A 27,398-nucleotide genomic window follows, 5' to 3' on the forward strand; every position below is an offset into this window, starting at 1 on the left:
TGTCACAGGAATGGTTCAAAACATAGACAGTATGAAGAGTCAGTCTTCTTGTACTTAAGTCGGCATTGTGCCTTTTGTATTTAATTCCGGTGCAATTTCTGTGTTTCATCGTCAACAAGAAGGTCAGAGGGATATAGTAAACCTGAAGTGAAGCATCGGAATCTATAACTAGTGTCACAGGAATGGTTCAAAACATAGTCAGTAAGAAGAGTCAGCATTCATGTACTTAAGTCGGCATTGTGCCTTTCGTATTTAATTCCGATGCAATTTCTGTGTTTCATCGTCAATAAGAAGGTCCAATAGATACAGTAAACCTGAAGTGAGGCATCGGAATCTATAACTAGTGTCACAGGAATGGTTCAAAACATAGTCAGTAAGAATAGTTAGTCTTCTTGTACTTAAGTCCGCATTGTGCCTTTGCTATTTAATTCCGATGCAATTCCAGTGCTTCATCGTCAATACGAAGGTCCAATGGGATACAGTAAACCTGGAGTAAAGCATCGGAATCTATAGCTAGTGTCACAGGAATGGTTCAAAACATAGACAGTACTTAAGTCGGCATTGTGCCTTTTCTATTTAGTTCCGGTGCAATTTCTGTGTTTCATCGTCAATAAGAAGGTCAGAGGGATACAGTAAACCTGAAGTGAAGCATCGGAATCTATAACTAGTGCCACAGCAATGGTTCAAAACATAGTCAGTAAGAAGAGTCAGTCTTTTTGTACTTAAGTCGGCATTGTGCCTTTTGTACTTAATTCCGGTGCAATTTCTGTGTTTCATCGTCAACAAGAAGGTCAGAGGGATATAGTAAACCTGAAGTGAAGCATCGGAATCTATAACTAGTGTCACAGGAATGGTTCAAAACATAGTCAGTAAGAAGAGTCAGCATTCATGTACTTAAGTCGGCATTGTGCCTTTCGTATTTAATTCCGATGCAATTTCTGTGTTTCATCGTCAATAAGAAGGTCCAATAGATACAGTAAACCTGAAGTGAGGCATCGGAATCTATAACTAGTGTCACAGGAATGGTTCAAAACATAGTCAGTAAGAATAGTTAGTCTTCTTGTACTTAAGTCCGCATTGTGCCTTTTCTATTTAATTCCGATGCAATTCCAGTGCTTCATCGTCAATACGAAGGTCCAATGGGATACAGTAAACCTGGAGTAAAGCATCGGAATCTATAGCTAGTGTCACAGGAATGGTTCAAAACATAGACAGTACTTAAGTCGGCATTGTGCCTTTTCTATTTAGTTCCGGTGCAATTTCTGTGTTTCATCGTCAATAAGAAGGTCAGAGGGATACAGTAAACCTGAAGTGAAGCATCGGAATCTATAACTAGTGCCACAGCAATGGTTCAAAACATAGTCAGTAAGAAGAGTCAGTCTTTTTGTACTTAAGTCGGCATTGTGCCTTTTGTACTTAATTCCGGTGCAATTTCTGTGTTTCATCGTCAATAAGGTCAGAGGGATACTGTAAACCTGAAGTGAAGCATCGGAATCTATAACTAGTGTCAATGGAAAGGTTCAAAACATAGACAGTAAGAAGAGTCAGTCTTCTTGTACTTAAGTCGGCATTGTGCCTTTTGTATTTAAATCCGATGCAATCTCTATGTTTATCGTCAATAAGGAGGGCCCAGGGATACAGTAAGCTTAGAGTGAAGCATCGGAATCTATAACTAGTGTCACAGGAATGGTTCAAAACATAGACAGTACTTAACTCAGCATTGTGCCTTATGTATTTAATTCCGATGCGATTTCTGTGTTTCATCTTCAATAAGAAGGTCCAAGGGATACAGGAAACCAGAAGTGAAGCATCGGAACCTATAACTAGTGTCACAGGAATGGTTCGAAACATAGTCAGTAAGAAGAGTCGGTCTTCATGTACTTAATTCGGCATTGTGGTTTTTGTATTTAATTCCGATGCAATTTCTGTGTTTCATCGTCAATAAGAAGGTCCAAGGGATTCAGTAATCCTGGAGTGATGCATCGGAATCTATAACTAGTGTCAATGGAATGGTTCAAATCATTGGCAGTAAGAAGAGTCAGTCTTCTTGTACTTAAGTCGGCTTTGTGCCTTTTGTATTTAATTCCGGTGCAATTTCAGTGTTTCATCGTCAATACGAAGGTCAGTTTGATACAGTAAACCTGAAGTGAAGCATCGGAATCTATCACTAGTGTCACAGGAATGGTTCAAAACATAGTCAGTAAGAAGAGTCAGTCTTCTTGTCCTTAAGTCGGCATTGTGCCTTTGTATTTAATTCCGATGCAATTTCTGTGTTTCATCGTCAATAAGAAGGTCCAAGGCATACAGTATAACTGGAGTGAAGCATCGGAATCTATAACTACTGTCACATGAATGGTTCAAACCATAGGCAGTAAGAAGATACAGTCTTCTTGTACTTAAGTCGGCATTGTGAATTTTGTATTTTATTCCGATGCAATTTCTGTGTTTCATCGTCAATAAGAAGGTCCAAGGGATACAGAAAACCTGAAGTGAAGCATCGGAATCTATAACTAGTGTCACAGGAATGGTTCAAAACATAGACCATAAGAAGAGTCAGTCTTCTTGTACTTAAGTCGGCATTGTGCCTTTTCTATTTAATTCCGGTGCAATTTCTGTGTTTTATCGTCAATAAGAAGGTCAGAGGGATACTGTAAACCTGAAGTGAAGCTCGGAATCTATAACTAGTGTCACAGGAATTGTTCAAAACATAGTCAGTTAGAAGAGTCAGTCTTTTTCTACTTAAGTCGGCATTGCGCCTTTTGTATTTAATTCCGCTGAATTTTCTGTGTTTCATCGTCAATAAGAAGGTCTGAGGGCTACAGTAAACCTAAAGTGAAGCATTGGAATCTATAACTAGTGTCACAGGAATGGTTCACAACATAGTCAGAAAGAAGAGTCAGTATTCATGTACTTAAGTCGGCATTGTGCCATTTGTATTTAATTCCGATGCAATTTCTGTGTTTCATCGTCAATAAGAAGGTCCAAGGGATACAGTAAACCTGAAGTGAAGCAATGGAATCTATAACTAGTGTCACAGGAATGGTTCAAATCATAGTCAGTAAGAAGAGTCAGTCTTCTTGAACTTAAGTCGGCATTGTGCCTTTTCTATTTAATTCCGATGCAATTTCAGTGTTTCATCGACAATAAGAAGGTCCAAGGGATTCAGTAAACCTGGAGTGAAGCATCGGAATCTATAACTAGTGTCAATGGAATGGTTCAAAACATCGACAGTAAGAAGAATCAGTCTTCTTGTACTTAAGTCGGCATTGTGCCTTTTGTATTTAATTCCGGTGCAATTACTGTGTTTCATCGTAAATAAGAAGGTCAGAGGGATACAGTAAACCTGAAGTGAAGCGTCGGAATTTATAACTAGTCTCACAGGAATGGTTAAAAACATAGTCAGTAAGAAGAGTCAGTCTTCTTGTGCTTAAGTCGGCATTGTGCCTTTTGTATTTAATTCCGATGCAATTTCTGTGCCTCATCGTCAATAAGAGGGTCCAAGGGATACAGTAAACCTGGAGTGAAGCATCGGAATCTATAACTAGTGTCAAAGGAATGGTTCACAACATAGACAGTAAGAAGAGTCAGTCTCCTAAGTCGGCATTGTGCCTTTTGTATTTAATATCGGTGCAATTTCTGTGTTTGATCGTCAATAAGAAGGTCAGAGGGATACAGTAAATCTGAAGTGAAGCATCGGAATCTATAACTAGTGTCAATGGAAAGGTTCAAAACATAAACAGTAAGAAGAGTCAATCTTCTTGTACTTAAGTCGGCATTGTGCCTATTGTATTTAATTCCGATGCAATTTCTGTGTTTCATCGTCAATAAGAAGGTCCCAGGTATACAGTAAACCTGGAGTGAAGCATCGGAATCTATAACTAGTGTCACAGGAATGGTTCAAAACATACACAGTACTTAAGTCGGCATTGTGCCTTTTGTATTTAATTCCGATGCAATTTCTGTGTTTCATCGTAAATAAGAAGGTCCAAGGGATACAGTAAACCTGAAGTGAAGCATTGGAATCTATAACTAGTGTCACAGGAATGGTTCAAAACATAGTCAGTAAGAAGAGTCAGTCTTCTTGAACTTAAGTCGGCATTGTGCCTTTTCAATTTAATTCCGATGCAATATCAGTGTTTCATCGTCAACAAGAAGGTCCAAATGATTCAGTAAACCTGGAGTGAAGCATCGGAATCTATAACTAGTGTCAATGGAATGGTTCAAAGCATCGACAGTAAGAAGTATCAGTCTTCTTGTACTTAAGTCGGCATTGTGCCTTTTGTATTTAATTCCGATGCAATTTCTGTGTTTCATCGTCAATAAGAAGGTCCAAGGGATACAGTAAACCTGGAGAGAAGCATCGGAATCTATAACTAGTGTCAATGGAATGGTTCAAAACATAGACAGTAAGAAGAGTCAGTCTTCTAAGTCGGCATTGTGCCTTTTGTATTTAATTCCGGTGAAATTTCTGTGTTTCATCGTCAATAAGAAGGTCAGAGGGATACAGTAAACCTGAAGTGAAGCATCGGAATCTGTAACTAGTGTCAATGGAAAGGTTCAAAACATGAACAGTAAGAAGAGTCAGTCTTCTTGTACTTAAGTCGGCATTGTGCCTTTTGTATTTAATTCCGATGCAATTTCTGTGTTTCATCGTCAAAAAGAAGGTCCAAGGGATACAGGAAACCTGAAGTGAAGCATCGGAATCTATAACTAGTGTCACAGGAATGGTTCAAAACATAGTCAGTAAGAAGAGTCGGTCTTCATGTACTTAAGTCGGCATTCTGCCTTTTGTATTTAATTCCGATGCTATTTCTGTGTTTTATCGTCAATAAGAAGGTCCAAGGGATACAGTAAACCTGAAGTGAAGCATCGGAATCTATAACTAGTGTCACAGGAATGGTTCAAACCATAGTCAGTAAGAAGAGTCAGTCTTCATGTACTTAAGTCGGCATTGTGCCTTTTGTATTTAATTCCGATGCAATTTCTGTTTTTCATCGTCAATAAGAAGGTCCAAGGGATACAGTAAACCTTGAGTGAAGCATCGGAATCTATAACTAGTGTCAATGGAATGGGTCAAAACATAGACAGTAAGAAGAGTCAGTCTTCTAAGTCGGCATTGTGCCTTTTGTATTAAATTCCGGTGCAATTTCTGTGTTTCATCGTCAATAAGAAGGTCAGAGGGATACAGTAAACCTGAAGTGAAGCATTGGAATCTATAACTAGTGTCACAGGAATGGTTCAAAACATAGTCAGTAAGAAGAGTCAGTCTTCTAAGTCGGCATTGTGCCTTTTCTATTTAATTCCGATGCAATTTCAGTGTTTCATCGTCAATAAGAAGGTCCAAGGGATTCAGGAAACCTGGAGTGAAGCATCGGAATCTATAACTAGTGTCAATGGAATGGTTCAAAACATCGACAGTAAGAAAGGTCAGTCTTCTTCTACTTAAGTCGGCATTGTGCCTTTTGTATTTAATTCCGATGCAATTTCTGTGTTTCATCGTCAATGAGAAGGTCCAAGGGATACAGTAAACCTGGAGTGAAGCATCGGAATCTATAACTAGTTTCACAGGAATCGTTCATAACATAGACAGTAGGAAGATACAGTCTTCTTGTACTTAAGTCGACATTGTGCCTTTTGTATTTAATTCCCATGCAATTTCTGTGTTTCATCGCCAATAAGAAGGTCCAGGGGATACAGAAAACCTGAAGTGAAGCATCGGAATCTATAACTAGTGTCACAGCAATGGTTCAAAACAGAGTCAGTAAGAAGAGTCAATCTTCTTGTCCTTAAGTAGGCATTGTGCCTTTTGTATTTAATTCCGATGCAATTTCTGTGTTTCATCGTCAATGAGAAGGTCCAAGGGATACAGTAAACCTGGAGTGAAGCATCGGAATCTATAACTAGTGTCACAGGAATGGTTCAAAACATTGTCAGTAGGTAGAGTCAGTCTTCTTGTACTTGAGTCGGCATTGTGCCTTTTGTATTAAATTGCGATGCAATTTCTGTGTATCATCGTCAATAAGAAGGTCCAAGGGATACAGTAAACCTGAAGTCAAGCATCGGAATCTGTAAGTAGTGTCACAGGAATGGTTCAAAACATAGACCGTAAGAGAGTTAGTCTTCTTGTACTTAAGTCGGCATTGTGCCTTTTCTATTTAATTCCGGTGCAATTTCTGTGTTTCATCGTCAATTAGAATGTCAGAGGGATACAGTAAACCTGAAGTGAAGCATCGGAATCTATAACTAGTGTCACAGGAATGGTTCAAATCATAGTCAGTAAGAAGAGTCAGTCTTTTTGTACTTAAGTTGGCATTGTGCATTTTGTATTTAATTCCGATGTAATTTCTGTGTTTCATCGTCAATAAGAAGGTCCAAATGATACAGTAAACCAGAAGTGAAGCATCGGAATCGCTAACTAGTGTCACAGGAATGGTTCAAAACATAGACAGTAAGAAGAGTCAGTCTTCTTGTACTTAAGTCGGCATTGTGCCTTTTGTATTTAATTCCGGTGCAATTTCTGTGTTTCATCGTCAACAAGAAGGTCAGAGGGATATAGTAAACCTGTAGTGAAGCATCGGAATCTATAAGTAGTGTCACAGGAATGGTTCAAAACATAGTCAGTAAGAAGAGTCAATCTTCTTGTCCTTAAGTCGGCATTGTGCCTTTGTATTTAATTCCGATGCAATTTCTGTGTTTCATCGTCAATAAGAATGTTCAAGGGATACAGTAAACCTGGAGTGAAGCATCGGAATATATAACTAGTGTCACATGAATGTTTCAAAACATAGACAGTAAGAAGATACAGACTTCTTGTACTAAAGCCGGCACTGTGAATTTTGTATTTAATTTCGATGCGATTTCTGTGTTCCATCGTCAATAATAAGGTCCAAGTGATACAGTAAACCTGAAGTGAAGCATCGGAATCTAAAACTAGTGTCAGAGGAATGGTTCAAAACATAGTCAGTAAGAAGAGTCAGTCTTTTTGTACTTAAGTCGGCATTGTGCCTTTTGTATTTAATTCCGATGTAATTTCTGTGTTTGATCGTCAATAAGAAGGTACAATGATACAGTAAACCTAAAGTGAAGCATCGGAATCGCTAACTAGTGTCACAGGAATGGTTCAAAACATAGACAGTAGCAAGAGTCAGTCTTCTTGCCCTTAAGTCGGCATTGTGCCCTTTGTATTTAATTCCGATGCAATTTCTGTGTTTCTTCGCCAATAGGAAGATCCAAGGGATACAGTAAACCTGAAGTGAAGCATCGGAATCTATAACTAGTGTCACAGGAATGGTTCAAAACATAGTCAGTAAGAAGAGTCAGTCTTCTTGAACTTAAGTCGGCATTGTGCCTTTTCTATTTAATTCCGATGCAATTTCTGTGTTTCATCGTCAATAAGAAGGTCCAAGGGATACAGTAAACCTGGAGTGAAGCATCGGAATCTATAACTAGTGTCAATGGAATGGTTCAAAACATAGACAGTAAGAAGAGTCAGTCTTCTAAGTCGGCAATGTGCCTTTTGTATTTAATTCCGGTGAAATTTCTGTGTTTCATCGTCAATAAGAAGGTCAGAGGGATACAGTAAACCTGAAGTGAAGCATCGGAATCTGTAACTAGTGTCAATGGAAAGGTTCAAAACATAAACAGTAAGAAGAGTCAGTCTTCTTGTACTTAAGTCGGCATTGTGCCTTTTGTATTTAATTCCGATGCAATTTCTGTGTTTCATCGTCAAAAAGAAGGTCCAAGGGATACAGGAAACCTGAAGTGAAGCATCGGAATCTATAACTAGTGTCACAGGAATGGTTCATAACATAGTCAGTAAGAAGAGTCGGTCTTCATGTACTTAAGTCGGCATTCTGCCTTTTGTATTTAATTCCGATGCTATTTCTGTGTTTTATCGTCAATAAGAAGGTCCAAGGGATACAGTAAACCTGAAGTGAAGCATCGGAATCTATAACTAGTGTCACAGGAATGGTTCAAACCATAGTCAGTAAGAAGAGTCAGTCTTCATGTACTTAAGTCGGCATTGTGCCTTTTGTATTTAATTCCGATGCAATTTCTGTTTTTCATCGTCAATAAGAAGGTCCAAGGGATACAGTAAACCTGGAGTGAAGCATCGGAATCTATAACTAGTGTCAATGGAATGGTTCAAAACATAGACAGTAAGAAGAGTCAGTCTTCTAAGTCGGCATTGTGCCTTTTGTATTTAATTCCGGTGCAATTTCTGTGTTTCATCGTCAATAAGAAGGTCAGAGGGATACAGTAAACCTGAAGTGAAGCATTGGAATCTATAACTAGTGTCACAGGAATGGTTCAAAACATAGTCAGTAAGATGAGTCAGTCTTCTAAGTCGGCATTGTGCCTTTTCTATTTAATTCCGATGCAATTTCAGTGTTTCATCGTCAATAAGAAGGTCCAAGGGATTCAGGAAACCTGGAGTGAAGCATCGGAATCTATAACTAGTGTCAATGGAATGGTTCAAAACATCGACAGTAAGAAAGGTCAGTCTTCTTCTACTTAAGTCGGCATTGTGCCTTTTGTATTTAATTCCGATGCCATTTCTGTGTTTCATCGTCAATGAGACGGTCCAAGGGATACAGTAAACCTGGAGTGAAGCATCGGAATCTATAACTAGTTTCACAGGAATCGTTCATAACATAGACAGTGGGAAGATACAGTCTTCTTGTACTTAAGTCGACATTGTGCCTTTTGTATTTAATTCCCATGCAATTTCTGTGTTTCATCGCCAATAAGAAGGTCCAAGGGATACAGAAAACCTGAAGTGAAGCATCGGAATCTATAACTAGTGTCACAGCAATGGTTCAAAACAGAGTCAGTAAGAAGAGTCAATCTTCTTGTCCTTAAGTCGGCTTTGTGCCTTTTGTATTTAATTCCGATGCACTTTCTGTGTTTCATCGTCAATGAGAAGGTCCAAGGGATACAGTAAACCTGGAGTGAAGCATCGGAATCTATAACTAGTGTCACAGGAATGGTTCAAAACATTGTCAGTAGGAAGAGTCAGTCTTCTTGTACTTGAGTCGGCATTGTGCCTTTTGTATTAAATTGCGATGCAATTTCTGTGTATCATCGTCAATAAGAAGGTCCAAGGGATACAGTAAACCTGAAGTCAAGCATCGGAATCTGTAAGTAGTGTCACAGGAATGGTTCAAATCATAGACCGTAAGAGAGTTAGTCTTCTTGAACTTAAGTCGGCATTGTGCCTTTTCTATTTAATTCCGGTGCAATTTCTGTGTTTCATCGTCAATTAGAATGTCAGAGGGATACAGTAAACCTGAAGTGAAGCATCGGAATCTATAACTAGTGTCACAGGAATGGTTCAAATCATAGTCAGTAAGAAGAGTGAGTCTTTTTGTACTTAAGTTGGCATTGTCCATTTTGTATTTAATTCCGATGTAATTTGTGTGTTTCATCGTCAATAAGAAGGTCCAAATGATACAGTAAACCAGAAGTGAAGCATCGGAATCGCTATCTAGTGTCACAGGAATGGTTCAAAACATAGACAGTAAGAAGAGTCAGTCTTCTTGTACTTAAGTCGGCATTGTGCCTTTTGTATCTAATTCCGGTGCAATTTCTGTGTTTCATTGTCAACAAGAGGGTCAGAGGGATACAGTAAACCTGAAGTGAAGCATCGGAATCTATAACTAGTGTCACAGGAATGGTTCAAATCATAGTCAGTAAGAAGAGTCTGTCTTTTTGTACTTAAGTTGGCATTGTGCATTTTTTATTTAATTCCGATGTAATTTCTGTGTTTCATCGTCAATAAGAAGGTCCAAATGATACAGTAAACCAGAAGTGAAGCATCGGAATCGCTAACTAGTGTCACAGGAATGGTTCAAAACATAGACAGTAAGAAGAGTCAGTCTTCTTTTACTTAAGTCGGCATTGTGCCTTTGTATTTAATTCCGATGCAATTTCTGTGTTTCATCGTCAACAAGAATGTTCAAGGGATACAGTAAACCTGGAGTGAAGCATCGGAATCTATAACTAGTGTCACATGAATGTTTCAAAACATAGACAGTAAGAAGATACAGACTTCTTGTACTAAAGCCGGCATTGTGAATTTTGTATTTAATTTCGATGCGATTTCTGTGTTCCATCGTCAATAAGAAGGTCCAAGTGATACAGTAAACCAGAAGTGAAGCATCGGAATCTATAACTAGTGTCAGAGGAATGGTTCAAAACATAGTCGGTAAGAAGAGTCAGTCTTTTTGTACTTAAGTCGGCATTGTGCCTTTTGTATTTAATTCCGATCTAATTTCTGTGTTTGATCGTCAATAAGAAGGTCCAAATGATACAGTAAACCTGAAGTGAAGCATCGGAATCGCTAACTAGTGTCACAGGAATGGTTCAAAACATAGACAGTAGCAAGAGTCAGTCTTCTTGCCCTTAAGTCGGCATTGTGCCCTTTGTATTTAATTCCGATGCAATTTCTGTGTTTTTTCGCTAATAGGAAGATCCAAGGGATACAGTAAACCTGAAGTGAAGCATCGGAATCTATAACTAGTGTCACAGGAATGGTTCAAAACATAGTCAGTAAGAAGAGTCAGCATTCATGTACTTAAGTCGGCATTGTGCCTTTTGTATTTAATTGCGATGCAATTTCTGTGTTTCATCGTCAATAAGAAGGTCCAATAGATACAGTAAACCTGAAGTGAAGCATCGGAATCTATAACTAGTGCCACAGGAATGGTTCAAAACATAGTCAGTAAGAAGAGTCAGTCTTCTTGTAGTTAAGTCGGCATTGTGCCTTTTCTATTTAATTCCGATGCAATTCCAGTGATTCATCGTCAATACGAAGGTCCAAGGGATACAGTAAACCTGGAGTAAAGCATCGGAATCTATAACTAGTGTCAATGGAACGGTTAAAAACATAGTCAGTAAGAAGAGTCAGTCTTCTTGTCGTTATGTCGGCATTGTGCCTTTTGTATTTAATTCCAAAGCAATTTCTGTGTTTCATCGTCAATAAGTAGGTCCAAGGGATACAGTAAACCTGGAGTGAAGCATCGGAATCTATAGCTAGTGTCACAGGAATGGTTCAAAACATAGACAGTACTTAAGTCGGCATTGTGCCTTTTCTATTTAGATCCGGTGCAATTTCTATGTTTCATCGTCAATAAGAAGGTCAGAGGGATACAGTAAACCTGAAGTGAAGCATCGGAATATATAACTAGTGTCACAGGAATGGTTCGAAACATAGTCAGTAAGAAGAGTCGGTCTTCATGTACTTAAGTCGGCATTGTGGTTTTTGTATTTAATTCCGATGCAATTTCTGTGTTTCATCGTCAATAAGAAGGTCCAAGGAATTCAGTAATCCTGGAGTGATGCATCGGAATCTATAACTAGTGTCAATGGAATGGTTCAAATCATTGGCAGTAAGAAGAGTCAGTCTTCCTGTACTTAAGTCGGCATTGTGCCTTTTGTATTTAATTCCGGTGCAATTTCAGTGTTTCATCGTCAATACGAAGGTCAGTGGGATACAGTAAACCTGAAGTGAAGCATCGGAATCTATAACTAGTGTCACAGGAATGGTTCAAAACATAGTCAGTAAGGAGAGTCGGTCTTCATGTACTTAAGTCGGCATTGTGCCTTTTGTATTTAATTCCGGTGCAATTTCTGTGTTTCATCGTCAATAAGAAGGTGCAAGGGATTCAGTAATCCAGGAGTGAAGCATCGGAATCTATAACTAGTGTCAATGGAATGGTTCAAAACATTGGCAGTAAGAAGAGTCAGTCTTCTTGAACTTAAGTCGGCATTGTGCCCTTTGTATTTAATTCCGGTGCTATTTCTGTGTGTCATCGTCAATAGGAAGGTCAGTGGGATACAGTAAACCTTAAGTGAAGCATCGGAATCTATAACTAGTGTCACAGGAATGGTTAAAAACATAGTCAGTAAGAAGAGTCAGTCTTCTTGTCCATAAGTCGGCAATGTGCATTTGTATTCAATTCTGATGCAATTTCTGTGTTTCATCGTCAATAAGAAGGTCAGAGGGATACAGTAAACCTGAAGTGAAGCATCGGAATCTAAAACTAGTGTCACAGCAATGGCTCAAAACATAGTCAGTTAGAAGAGTCAGTCATTTTGTACTTAAGTCGGCATTGTGCCTTTGGTATTTAATTCCGCTGCAATTTCTGTGTTTCATCGTCAATAAGAAGGTCTGAGGGCTACAGTAAACCTGAAGTGAAGCATCGGAATCTATAACTAGTGTCAGTGGAAATGTTCAAAATATAGACAGTAAGAAGAGTCAGTCTTCTTGTACTTAAGTCGGCATTGTGCCTTTTGTATTTAATTCCGATGTAATTTCTATGTTTCATCGTCAATAAGGAGGTCCCAGGGATACAGTAAACTTGGAGTGAAGCATCGGAATCTATAACTAGTGTCACATGAATGGTTCACAACAAAGACAGTACTTAACTCGGCATTGTGCCTTATGTATTTAATACCGATGCAATTTCTGTGTTTCATCTTCAATAAGAATGTCCAAGGGATACAGGAAACCTGAAGTGAAGCAACGGAATCTATAACTAGTGTCACAGGAATGGTTCAAAACATAGTCAGTAAGAAGAGTCGGTCTTCATGTACTTAAGTCGGCATTGTGCCTTTTGTATTTAATTCCGATGCAATTTCTGTGTTTCATCGTCAATAAGAAGGTCCAAGGAATTCAGTAATCCTGCAGTGAAGCATCGGAATCTATAACTAGTGTCAATGGAATGGTTCAAAGCATTGGCAGTAAGAATAGTCAGTCTTCTTGTATTTAAGTCGGCATTGTGCCTTTTGTATTTAATTCCGATGCAATTTCTGTGTTTCATCGTCAATAGGAAGGTCAGTGGGATACAGTAAACCTGAAGTGAAGCACCGGAATCTATAACTAGTGTCACAGGAATGGTTCAAAACATAGTCAGTAAGAAGAGTCAGTCTTCTTGTCCTTATGTCGGCATTGTGCCTTTGTATTTAATTCCGATGCAATTTCTGTGTTTCATCGTCAATAAGATGGTCCAAGGGATACAGTAAACCTGGAGTGAAGCATCGGAATCTATAACTTGTGTCACATGAATGGTTCAAAACATAGACAGTAAGAAGATACAGTCTTCTTGTACTTAAGTCGGCATTGTGAATTTTGTATTTAATTCCGATGAAAATTTCTGTGTTTCATCGTCAATAAGAAGGTCCAAGGGATACAGTAAACCTGAAGTGAAGCATCGGAATCTATAACTAGTGTCACAGGCATGGTTCAAAACATAGTCAGTAAGAAGAGTCTTTCTTCATGTACTTAAGTCGGCATTGTGCCTATTGTATTTAATTCCGGTGCAATTTCTGTGTTTCATCGTCAATAAGAAGGTCAGATGGATACAGTAAACCTGAAGCGAAGCATCGGAATCTATAACTAGTGTCACTGCAATGGTTCAAAACATAGTCAGTAAGAAGAGTCAGTCTTCTTGTCCTTAAGTCAGCATTGTGCCTTTTGTATTTAATTCCGATGCAATTTCTGTGTTTTATCGTCAATGAGAAATTCCAAGGGATACAGTAAACCTGCAGTGAAGCATCGGAATCTATAACTAGTGTCACAGGAATCGTTCAAAACATAGACAGTAGGAAGATACAGTCTTCTTGTACTTAAGTCGACATTGTGCCTTTTCTATTTAATTCCGGTGCAATTTCTGTGTTTCATCGTCAATAAGAAGGTCAGAGCGATACAGTAAACCTGAAGTGAAGCGTCGGATTCTATAACTAGTGTCACAGCAATGGTTCAAAACATAGTCAGTTAGAAGAGTCAGTTGTTTTGTACTTAAGTCGGCATTGTGCCTTTTTTATGTAATTCCGCTGGAATTTCTGTGTTTCATCGTCAATAAGAAGGTCTGAGGGCTACAGTTAACCTGAAGTGAAGCATCGGAATCTATAACTAGTGTCAATGGAAAGGTTCAAAACATAGACAGTAAGAAGAGTCAGTCTTCTTGTATTTAAGTCGGCATTGTGAATTTTGTATTTAATTCCGATGTAATTTCTATGTTTCCTCATCAATAAGGAGGTCCCAGGGATACAGTAAACTTGGAGTGAAGCATCGGAATCTATAACTAGTGTCACATGAATGGTTCACAACAAAGACAGTACTTAACTCGGCATTGTGCCTTATGTATTTAATTCCGATGCAATTTCTGTGTTTCATCTTCAATAAGAAGGTCCAAGGGATACAGGAAACCTGAAGTGAAGCATCGGAATCTATAACTAGTGTCACAGGAATGGTTCAAAACATAGTCAGTAAGAAGAGTCGGTCTTCATGTACTTAAGACGGCATTGTGCCTTTTGTATTTAATTCCGATGCAATTTCTGGGTTTAATCGTCAATAAGAAGGTCCAAGGGAATCAGTAATCCTGGAGTGAAGCATCGGAATCTATAACTAGTGTCAATGGAATGGTTCAAAACATTGGCAGTAAGAAGAGTCAGTCTTCTTGTACTTAAGTCGGCATTGTGCCTTTTGTATTTAATTCCGGTGCAATTTCTGTGTTTCATCGTCAATAGGAAGGTCAGTGGGATCCAGTAAACCTGAAGTGAAGCATCGGAATCTATAACTATTGTCACAGGAATGGTTCAAAACATAGTCAGTAAAAAGAGTCAGTCTTCTTGTCCTTAAGTCGGCATTGTGCCTTTGTATTTAATTTCGATGCAATTTCTGTGTTTCATCGTCAATAAGATGGTCCAAGGGATACAGTAAACCTGGAGTGAAGCATCGGAATCTATAACTTGTGTCACATGAATGGTTCAAAACATAGACAGTAAAAAGATACAGTCTTCTTGTACTTAAGTCGGCATTGTGAATTTTGTATTTAATTACGATGAAAATTTCTGTGTTTCATCGTCAATAAGAAGGTCCAAGGGATACAGTAAACCTGAAGTGAAGCATCTGAATCTATAACTAGTGTCACAGGCATGGTTCAAAACATAGTCAGTAAGAAGAGTCGGTCTTCATGTACTTAAGTCGGCATTGTGCCTATTGTATTTAATTCCGGTGCAATTTCTGTGTTTCATCGTCAATAAGAAGGTCAGATGGATACAGTAAACCTGAAGTGAAGCATCGGAATCTATAACTAGTGTCACAGCAATGGTTCAAAACATAGTCAGTAAGAAGAGTCAGTCTTCTTGTCCTTAAGTCGGCATTGTGCCTTTTGTATTTAATTCCGATGCAATTTCTGTGCTTCATCGTCAATGAGAAGGTCCAAGGGATACAGTAAACCTGAACTGAAGCATCGGAATCTATAACTAGTGTCACAGGAATCGTTCAAAACATAGACAGTAGGAAGATACAGTCTACTTGTTCTTAAGTAGACATAGTGCCTTTTGTATTTAATTCCGATGCAATTTCTGTGTTTCATCGCCAATAAGAAGGTCCCAGGGATACAGAAAACCTGAAGTGAAGCATCGGAATCTATAACCAGTGTCACAGGAATGGTTCAAAACATAGACCATAAGAAGAGTCAGTCTTCTTGTACCTAAGTCGGCATTGTGCCTTTTCTATTTAATTCCGGTGCAATTTCTGTGTTTCATCGTCAATAAGAAGGTCAGAGGGATACAGTAAACGTGAAGTGAAGCATCGGAATCTATAACTAGTGTCACAGCATTGGTTCAAAACATAGTCAGTTAGAAGAGTCAGTCTTTTTGTAGTTAAGTCGGCATTGTGCCTTTTGTATTTAATTCCGCTGCAATTTCTGTGTTTCATCGTCAATAAGAAGGTCAGAGGGCTACAGTAAACCTGAAGTGAAGCATCGGAATCTATAACAAGTGTCAATGGAAAGGTTCAAAACATAGACAGTAAGAAGAGTCAGTCTTCTTGTACTTAAGTCGGCATTGTGTATTTTGTATTTAATTCCGATGTAATTTCTATGTTTCATCGTCAATAAGGAGGTCCCAGGGATACAGTAAACTTGGAATGAAGCATCGGAATCTATAACTAGTGTCACATGAATGGTAGACAACAAAGACAGTACTTAACTCGGCATTGTGACTTATGTATTTAATTCCGATGCAATTTCTGTGTTTCATCTTCAATAAGAAGGTCCAAGGGATACAGGAAACCTGAAGTGAAGCATCGGAATCTATAACTAGTGTCACAGGAATGGTTCAAAACATAGTCAGTAAGAAGAGTCGGTCTTCATGTACTTAAGTCGGCATTGTGCCTTTTGTATTTAATTCCGATTCAATTTCTGTGTTTCATCGTCAATAAGAAGGTCGAAGGGTTTCAGTAATCCAGGAGTGAAGCATCGGAATCAATAACTAGTGTCATTGGAATGGTTCAAAACATTGGCAGTAAGAAGAGTCAGTCTTCTTGTACTTAAGTCGGCATTGTGCATTTTGTATTTAATTCCGGTGCAATTTCTGTGTTTCATCGTCAATAGGAAGGTCAGTGGGATACAGTAAACCTGGAGGGAAGCATCGGAATCTATAACTTCTGTCACATGAATGGTTCAAAACATAGACAGAAAGAAGATACAGTCTTCTTGTACTTAAGTCGTCATTGTGAATTTTGTATTTAATTCCGATGAAAATTTCTGTGTTTCATCGTCAATAAGAAGGTCCAAGGGATACAGTAAACCTGAAGTGAAGCATCGGAATCTATAACTAGTGTCACAGGCATGGTTCAAAACATAGTCAGTAAGAAGAGTCGGTCTTCATGTACTTAAGTCGGCATTGTGCCTATTGTATTTAATTCCGGTGCAATTTCTGTGTTTCATCGTCAATAAGAAAGTCAGATGGATACAGTAAACCTGAAGTGAAGCATCGGAATCTATAACTAGTGTCACAGCAATGGTTGAAAACATAGTCAGTAAGAAGAGTCAATCTTCTTGTCCTTAAGTCGGCATTGTGCCTTTTCTATTTAATTCCGATGCAATTTCTGTGTTTCATCGTCAATGAGAAGGTCCAAAGGATACAGTAAACCTGGAGTGAAGCATCGGAATCTATAACTAGTATCACAGGAATGGTTCAAATCATTGTCAGTAAGAAGAGTCAGTCTTCTTGTACTTGAGTCGGCATTGTGCCTTTTGTATTAAATTCCGATGCAATTTCTGTGTATCTTCGTCAATAAGAAGGTCCAAGGGATACATTAAACCTGAAGTCAAGCATCGGAATCTGTAAGTAGTGTCACAGGAATGGTTCTAAACATAGACCGTAAGAAGAGTTGGTCTTCTTGTACTTAAGTCGGCATTGTGCCTTTTCTATTTAATTCCGGTGTAATTTCTGTGTTTCATCGTCAATTAGAATGTCAGAAGGATACAGTAAACCTGAAGTGAAGCATCGGAATCTATAACTAGTGTCACAGGAATGGTTCAAAACATAGTCAGTAAGAAGAGTCAGTCTTTTTGTACTTAAGTTGGCATTGTGCCTTTTGTATTTAATTCCGATGTAATTTCTGTGTTTCATCGTCAATAAGAAGGTCCAAATGATACAGTAAACCTGAAGTGAAGCATCGGAATTGCTAACTAGTGTCACAGGAATGGTTCAAAACATAGACAGTAAGAAGAGTCAGTCTTCTTGTACTTAAGTCGGCATTGTGCCCTTTTGTATTTAATTCCGGTGCAATTTCTGTGTTTCATCGTCAACAAGAAGGTCAGAGGAATACAGTAAACCTGAAGTGAAGCATCGGAATCGCTAACTAGTGTCACAGGAATGGTTCAAAACATAGACAGTAAGAAGAGTCAGTCTTTTTGTACTTAAGTCGGCATTGTGCCTCTTGTATTTAATTCCGATGTAATTTCTGTGTTTGATCGTCAATAAGAAGGTATAAATGATACAGTAAACCTGAAGTGAAGCATCGGAATCGCTAACTAGTGACACAGGAATGGTTCAAAACATAGACAGTAACAAGAGGCAGTCTTGTTGCCCTTAAGTCGGCATTGTAACCTTTGTATTTAATTCCGATGCAATTTCTGAGTTTCATCGTCAATAGGAAGGTCCAAGGGATACAGTAAACCTGGAGTGTAGCATCGGAATCTATAACTAGTGTCACAGGAATGGTTCAGAGCATAGACAGTAAGAAGAGTCAGTCTTCTTGTAGCTAAGTCGGCATTGTGCCATTTGTATTTAATTCCGGTGCAATTTCTGTGTTTCATCATCAATTAGAAGGTTCAAGGGATACAGTAAACCTGAAGTGAAGCATCGGAATCTATAACTAGTGTCACAGTAAAGGTTCAAATCATAGTCAGTAAGAAGAGTCAGTATTGATGTACTTAAGTCGGCATTGTGCCTTTTGTATTTAATTCCGGTGCAATTTCTGTGTTTCATCGTCAATAAGAAGGTCAGAGGGACACAGTAAACCTGAAGTGAAGCATCGAAATCTATAACTAGTGTCAATGGAAAGGTTCAAAACATAGACAGTAAGAAGAGTCAGTCTTCTTGTACTTAAGTCGGCAATGTGCCTTTTGTATTTAATTCCGATGCAATTTCTATGTTTCATCGTCAATAAGGAGGTCCCACGGATACAGTAAACTTAGAGTGAAGCATCGGAATCTATAACTAGTGTCACAGGAATGGTACAAAACATAGACAGTACTTATCTCGGCATTGTGCCTTATGTATTTAATTCCGATGCAATTTCTGTGTTTCATCTTCAATAAGAAGATCCAAGGGATACAGGAAACCTGAAGTGAAGCATCGGAATCTATAACTAGTGTCACAGGAATGGTTCAAAACATATTCAGTAAGAAGAGTCGGTCTTCATGTACTTAAGTCGGCATTGTGGTTCTTGTATTTAATTCCGATGCAAATTCTGTGTTTCATCGTCAATAAGGAGATCCAAGGGATTCAGTAATCCTGGAGTGAAGCATCGGAATCTATAACTAGTGTCAATGGAATGGTTCAAAACATTGGCAGTAAGAAGAGTCAGTCTTCTTGTACTTAAGTCGGCATTGTGCCTTTTGTATTTAATTCCGGTGCAATTTCTGTGTTTCATCGTCAATACGAAGGTCAGTGGGATACAGTAAACCTGAAGTGAAGCATCGGAATCTATAACTAGTGTCACAGGAATGGTTCAAAACATAGTCAGTAAGAAGAGACAGTCTTCTGGTCCTTAAGTCGGCATTGTGCCTTTGTATTTAATTCCGATGCAATTTCTGTGTTTCATCGTCAATAAGAAGGTCCAAGGGATACAGTAAACCTGGAGTGGAGCATCGGAATCTATATCTAGTGTCACATGAATGGTTCAAAACATAGACAGTAAGTAGATACAGTCTTCTTGTACTTAAGTCGGCATTGTGAATTTTGTATTTAATTCCGATGCAATTTCTGAGATTAATCGTCAATAAGAAGGTCCAAGGGATACAGTAAACCTGAAGTGAAGCATCGGAATCTATAACTAGTGTCACAGGCATATTCAAAACATAGTCAGTAAGAAGAGTCGGTCTTCATGTACTTAAGTCGGCATTGTGCCTATTGTATTTATTTCCGGTGCAATTTCTGTGTTTCATCGTCAATAAGAAGGTCAGGTGGATACAGTAAACCTGAAGTGAAGCATCGGAATGGTGTCTCAGGAATGGTTCAAAACAAACTCAGTAAGAAGAGTCAGTCTTCTTGTCCTTAAGTCGGCATTGTGCCTTTTGTATTTAATTCCGATGCAATTTCTGTGTTTCATCGTCAATGAGAAGGTCCAAGGGATACAGTAAGCCTGGAGTGAAGCATCGGAATCTTAACTAGTGTCACAGGAATCGTTCAAAAAATAGACAAAAGGAAGATACAGTCTTCTAGAACTTATGTCGGCATTATGCCTTTTGTATTTAATTCCGATGCAATTTCTGTTTTTCATCGCCAACAAGAATGTCCAAGGGATACAGAAAACCTGAAGTGAAGCATCGGAATCTATAACTATTGTCACAGGAATGGTTCAAAACATAGACCGTAAGAAGAGTCAGTCTTCTTGTACTTAAGTCGGCATTGTGCCTTTTCTATTTAATTCCGGTGCAATTTCTGTGTTTCATCGTCAATAAGAAGGTCAGAGAGATACAGTAAACCTGAAGTGAAGCATCGGAATCTATAACTAGTGTCAATGGAAAGGTTCAAAACATAGACAGTAAGAAGAGTCAGTCTTCTTGTACTTAAGTCGGCATTGTGCCTTTTGTATTTAATTCCGATGCAATTTCTATGTTTCATCGTCAATAAGGAGGTCCCAGGGATACAGTAAACTTGGAGTGAAGAATCTGAAACTATAACTAGTGTCACAGCAATCGTTCAAAACATAGACAAAAGGAAGATACAGTCTTCTTGTACTTAAGTCGGCATTGTGCCTTTTGTATTTAATTCCGTTGCAATTACTGTGTTTCATCTTCAATAAGAAGGTCCAAGGGATACAGGAAACCTGAAGTGAAGCATCGGAATCTATAACTAGTGTCACAGGAATGGTTCAAAACATAGTCAGTAAGAAGAGTCGGTCTTCATGTACTTAAGTCGGCATTGTGCCTTTTGTATTTAATTCCGATGCAATTTCTGTGTTTCATCGTCAATAAGAAGGTCCAAGGGATTCAGTAATCCAGGAGTGAAGCATCGGAATCTATAACTAGTGTCAATGGAATGGTTCAAAACATTGGCAGTAAAAAGAGTCAGTCTTCTTGTACTTAAGTCGGCATTGTGCCCTTTGTATTTAATTCCGGTGCTATTTCTGTGTTTCATCGTCAATAGGAAGGTCAGTGGGATACAGTAAACCTGAAGTGAAGCATCGGAATCTATAACTAGTGTCACAGGAATGGTTCAAAACATAGTCAGTAAGAAGAGTCAGTCTTCTTGTCCTTAAGTCGGCATTGTGCCTTTGTATTTAATTCCGATGCAATTTCTGTGTTTCATCGTCAATAAGAAGGTCCAAGGGATACAGTAAACCTGGAGTGAAGCATCGGAATCTATATCTAGTGCCACATGAATGGTTCAAAACATAGACAGTAAGTAGATACAGTCTTCTTGTACTTAAGTCGGCATTGTGAATTTTGTATTTAATTCCGATGCAATTTCTGAGATTAATCGTCAATAAGAAGGTCCAAGGGATACAGTAAACCTGAAGTGAAGCATCGGAATCTATAACTAGTGTCACAGGCATGGTTCAAAACATAGTCAGTAAGAAGGGTCGGTCTTCATGTACTTAAGTCGGCATTGTGCCTATTGTATTTAATTCCGGTGCAATTTCTGTGTTTCATCGTCAATAAGAAGGTCAGGTGGATACAGTAAACCTGAAGTGAAGCATCGGAATCTATAACTAGTGTCAAAGGAATGGTTCAAAACAAACTCAGTAAGAAGAGTCAGTCTTCTTGTCCTTAAGTCGGCATTGTTCCTTTTGTATTTAATTCCGATGCAATTTCTGTGTTTCATCGTCAATGAGAAGGTCCAAGGGATACAGTAAGCCTGGAGTGAAGAATCGGAAACTATAACTAGTGTCACAGCAATCGTTCAAAACATAGACAAAAGGAAGATACAGTCTTCTTGTACTTAAGTCGGCATTGTGCCTTTTGTATTTAATTCCGATGCAATTTCTGTGTTTCATCGCCAATAAGAAGGTCCAAGGGATACAGAAAACCTGAAGTGAAGCATCGGAATCTATAACTATTGTCACAGGAATGGTTCAAAACATAGACCGTAAGAAGAGTCAGTCTTCTTGTACTTAAGTCGGCATTGTGCTTTTTCTATTTAATTCCGGTGCAATTTCTGTGTTTCATCGTCAATAAGAAGGTCAGAGAGATACAGTAAACCTGAAGTGAGCATCGGAATCTATAACTAGTGTCAATGGAAAGGTTCAAAACATAGACAGTAAGAAGAGTCAGTCTTCTTGTACTTAAGTCGGCAATGTGCCTTTTGTATTTAATTCCGATGCAATTTCTATGTTTCATCGTCAATAAGGAGGTCCCAGGGATACAGTAAACTTGGAGTGAAGCATCGGAATCTATAACTAGTGTCACAGGAATGGTTCAAAACAAAGACAGTACTTAACTCGGCATTGTGCCTTATGTATTTAATTCCGTTGCAATTTCTGTGTTTCATCTTCAATAAGAAGGTCCAAGGGATACAGGAAACCTGAAGTGAAGCATCGGAATCTATAACTAGTGTCACAGGAATGGTTCAAAACATAGTCAGTAAGAAAAGTCGGTCTTCATGTACTTAAGTCGCCATTGTGCCTTTTGTATTTAATTCCGATGCAATTTCTGTGTTTCATCGTCAATAAGAAGGTCCAAGGGATTCAGTTATCCAGGAGTGAAGCATCGGAATCTATAACTAGTGTCAATGGAATGGTTCAAAACATTGGCAGTAAGAAGAGTCAGTCTTCTTGTACTTATGTCGGCATTGTGCCCTTTGTATTTAATTCCGGTGCTATTTCTGTGTTTCATCGTCAATAGGAAGGTCAGTGGGATACAGTACACCTTAAGTGAAGCATCGGAATCTATAACTAGTGTCACAGGAATGGTTCAAAACATAGTCAGTAAGAAGAGTCAGTCTTCTTGTCCTTAAGTCGGCATTGTGCATTTGTATTCAATTCTGATGCAATTTCTGTGTTTCATCGTCAAAAAGATGGTCCAAGGGATACAGTAAACCTGGAGTGAAGCATCGGAATCTATAACTAGTGTCACATGAATGGTTCAAAACATAGACAGTAAGAAGATACAGTCTTCTTGTACTTAAGTCGGCATTGTGAATTTTGTACTTAATTCCGATGCATTTTCTGTGTTTCATCGTCAATAAGAAGGTCCAAGGGATACAGTAAACCTGAAGTGAAGCATCGGAATCTATAACTAGTGTCACAGGCATGGTTCAAAACATAGTCAGTAAGAAGAGTCGGTCTTCATGTACTTAAGTCGGCATTGTGCCTATTGTATTTAATTCCGGTGCAATTTCTGTGTTTCATCGTCAATAAGAAGGTCAGATGGATACAGTAAACCTGAAGTGAAGCATCGGAATCTATAACTAGTGACACGGGAATGGTTCAAAACATAGTCAGTAAGAAGAGTCAATCTTCTTGTCCTTAAGTCGGCATTGTGCTTTTTGTATTTAATTCCGATGCAATTTCTGTGTTTCATCGTCAATAGAAAGGTCCAAGGGATACAGTAAACCTGGAGTGTAGCATCGGAATATATAACTAGTGTCACAGGAATGGTTAAAGCATAGACAGTAAGAAGAGTCAGTCTTCTTGTACCTAAGTCGGCATTGTGCCATTTGTATTTAATTCCGATGCAATTTCTGTGTGTCATCGTCAATTAGAAGGTTCAAGGGATACAGTAAACCTGAAGTGAAGCATCGGAATCTATAACTAATGTCACAGTAGAGGTTCAAAACATAGTCAGTAAGAAGAGTCAGTATTCATGTGCTTAAGTCGGCATTGTGCCTTTTGTATTTAATTCCGATGCAATTTCTGTGTTTCAACGTCAATAAGAAGGTCCAATAGATACATTAAACCTGAAGTGAAGCATCGGAATCTATAACTAGTGTGACAGGAATGGTTCAAAACATAGTCAATAAGAAGAGTCAGTCTTCTTGTACTTAAGTCGGCTTTGTGCCTTTTCTATTTAATTCCGATGCAATTCCAGTGATTCATCGTCAATACGAAGGTCCAAGGGATACAGTAAACCTGGAGTAAAGCATCGGAATCTATAACTAGTGTCACAGGAATGGTTCAAATCATAGTCAGTAAGAAGAGTCGGTCTTCATGTACTTAAGTCGGCATTGTGGTTTTTGTATTTAATTCCGATGCAATTTCTGTGTTTCATCGTCAATAAGGAGATCCAAGGGATTCAGTAATCCTGGAGTGAAGCATCGGAATCTATAACTAGTGTCAATGGAAAGGTTCAAAACATAAACAGTAAGAAGAGTCAGTCTTCTTGTACTTAGGTCGGCATTGTGCCTTTTGTATATAATTCCGGTGCAATTTCTGTGTTTCATCGTCAATACGAAGGTCAGTGGGATACAGTAAACCTGAAGTGAAGCATCGGAATCTATAACTAGTGTGACAGGAATGGTTCAAAACATAGTCAATAAGAAGAGTCAGTGTTTTTGTACTTAAGTCGGCATTGTGCCTTTTGTATTTAATTCCGCTGCAGTTTCTGTGTTTCATCGTCAATAAGAAGGTCAGAGGGCTAAAGTAAACCTGAAGTGAAGCATCGGAATCTATAACTAGTGTCAATGGAAAGGTTCAAAACATAGACTGTTAGAAGAGTAAGTCTTCTTGTACTTAAGTCGGCATTGTGCCTTTTGTATTTAATTCCGATGCAATTTCTATGTTTCATCGTCAATAAGGAGGTCCCAGGGATACAGTAAACTTGGAGTGAAGCATCGGAATCTATAACTAGTGTCACAGGAATGGTTCAAACCAAAGACAGTACTTAACTCGGCATTGTGCCTTATGTATTTAATTCCGATGCAATTTCTGTGTTTCCTCTTCAATAAGAAGGTCCAAGGGATACAGGAAACCTGAAGTGAAGCATCGGAATCTATAACTAGTGTCACAGGAATGGTTCAAAACATAGTCAGTAAGAAGAGTCAATCTTCTTGTCCTTAAGTCGGCATTGTGGCTTTTGTATTTAATTCCGATGCAATTTCTGTGTTTCATCGTCAATAAGAAGGTCAGATGGATACAGTAAACCTGACGTGAAGCATCGGAATCTATAACTAGTGTCACAGGAATGGTTCAAAACATAGTCAGTAAGAAAAGTCAATCTTCTTGTACTTAAGTCGGCATTGTGCCTTTTGTATTTAATTCCGGTGCAATTTCTGTGTTTCATCGTCAATAGCAAGGTCAGTGGGATACAGTAAACCTGAAGTGAAGCATCGCAATCTATAACTAGTGTCACAAGAATGGTTCAAAGCATAGTCAGTAAGAAGAGTCAGTCTTCTTGTCCTTAAGTCAGTATTGTGCCTTTTGTATTTCATTCCGATGCAATTTCTGTGTTTCATCGTCAATAAGATGGTCCAAGGGATACAGTAAACTTGGAGTGAAGCATCGGAATCTGTAACTAGTGTCACATGAATGGTTCAAAACATAGACAGTAAGAAGATACAGCCTCCTTGTACTTAAGTCGGCATTGTGAATTTTGTATTTAATTCCGATGCAATTTCTGTGTTTCATGGTCAATAAGAAGGTCCAAGGGATACAGTAAACCTGAAGTGAAGCATCGGAATCTATAACTAGTGTCACAGGCATGGTTCAAAACATAGTCAGTAAGAAGAGTCGGTCTTCATGTACTTAAGACGGCATTGTGCCTATTGTATTTAATTCCGGTGCAATTTCTGTGTTTCACCGTCAATAAGAAGGTCAGATGGATACAGTAAACCTGAAGTGAAGCATCGGAATCTATAACTAGTGTCACAGGAATGGTTCAAAACATAGTCAGTAAGAAGAGTCAATCTTCTTGTCCTTAAGTCGGCATTGTGCCTTTTGTATTTAATTCCGATGCAATTTCTGTGTTTCATCGTCAATGAGAAGGTCCAAGGGATACAGTAAACCTGGAGTGAAGCATCGAAATCTTTAACTAGTGTCACAGGAAAGGTTCAAAAACATAGACAGTAAGAAGATACAGTCTTCTTGTACTTAAGTCGGCATTATGCCTTTTGTATTTAATTCCGATGCAATTTCTGTGTTTCATCTTCAATAAGAAGGTCCAAGGGATACAGTAAACCTGAAGTGAAGCATCGGAATCTATAACTAGTGTCACATGAATGGTTCAAATCATAGACAGTAAGAAGAGCCATTCTTCTTGTACTTAAGTCTGCATTGTGCCCTTTGTATTTAATTCCGATGCAATTTCTGTGTTTCATCATCAATAAGAAGGTCAGAGGGATTCAGTAACCCTGAAGTGAAGCATAGGAAACTATAACTAGTGTCACAGAAATGGTTCAAAACATTGTCAGTAAGAAGAGTCAGTCTTCTTGTACTTGAGTCGGCATTGTGCCTTTTGTATTAAATTCCGATGCTATTTCTGTGTATCATCGTCAATAAGAAGGTCCAAGGGATACAGTATACCTGAAGTCAAGCATCAGAATCTGTAAGTAGTGTCACAGGAATGGTTCAAAACATAGACCGTAAGAAGAGTTAGTCTTCTTGTACTTAAGTCGGCATTGTGCCTTTTCTATTTAATTCCGGTGTAATTTCTGTGTTTCATCGTCAATTAGAATGTCACAGGGGTACAGTAATCCTGAAGTGAAGCATCGGAATCTATAACTAGTGTCACAGGAATGGTTCGAAACATAGTCAGTAAGAAGAGTCAGTCTTTTTGTACTTAAGTTGGCATTGTGCCTTTTGTATTTAATTCCGATATAATTTCTGTGTTTCATCGTCAATAAGAAGGTCCAAATTATACAGTAAACCTGAAGTGAAGCATCGGAATCGCTAACTAGTGTCACAGGAATGGTTCAAGACATAGACAGTAAGAAATGTCAGTCTTCTTGTACTTAAGTCGGCATTGTGCCTTTTCTATTTAATTCCGGTGCAATTTCTGTGTTTCATCGTCAATAAGAAGGTCAGAGGGATACAGTAAACCTGAAGTGAAGCATCGGAATCTATAAGTAGTGTCACAGGAATGGTTAAAAACATAGTCAGTAAGAAAAGTCAATCTTCTTGTCCTTAAGTCGGCATTGTGCCTTTGTATTTAATTCCGATGCAATTTCTGTGTTTCATTGTCACAAAGAATGTCCAAGGGATACAGTAAACCTGGAGTGAAGCATCGGAATCTATAACTAGTGTCACATGAATGGTTCAAAACATAGTCAGTAAGAAGATACAATCTTCTTGTACTAAAGCCGGCATTGTGAATTTTGTATTTAATTCCAATGCAATTTCTGTGCTTCATCGACAATAAGAAGGTCCAAGGGATACAGTAAACCTGAAGTGAAGCATCGGAATCTATAACTAGTGTCAGAGGAATGGTTAAAACATAGTCAGTAAGAAGAGTCAGTCTTTTTGTACTTGAGTCGGCATAGTGCCTTTTGTATTTAATTCCGATGTAATATCTGTGTTTGATCGTCAGTAAGAAGGTCCAAATGATACAGTACACCTGAAGTGAAGCATCGGAATCGCTAACTAGTGTCACAGGAATGGTTCAAAACATAGACAGCATCAAGAGTCAGTCTTCTTGCCCTTAAGTCGGCATTGTGCCCTATGTATTTAATTCCAATCAATTTCTGTGTTTCATCGTCAATAAGAACGTCCAAGGGACACAGTAAACCTGGAGTGTAGCATCGGAATCTATTACTAGTGTCACAGGAATGGTTCAAAGCATAGACAGTAAGAAGAGTCAGTCTTCTTGTACCTAAGTCGGCATTGTGCCATTTGTATTTAATTCCGATGCAATTTCTGTGTTTCATCGTCAATAAGAAGGTTCAAGGGATACAGTATACCTGATGTGAAGCATCGGAATCTATAACTAGTGTCACAGGAA

Source organism: Schistocerca serialis, chromosome 9 (assembly GCF_023864345.2).
Source record: "Schistocerca serialis cubense isolate TAMUIC-IGC-003099 chromosome 9, iqSchSeri2.2, whole genome shotgun sequence".
Classification (NCBI taxonomy): domain Eukaryota; kingdom Metazoa; phylum Arthropoda; class Insecta; order Orthoptera; family Acrididae; genus Schistocerca; species Schistocerca serialis.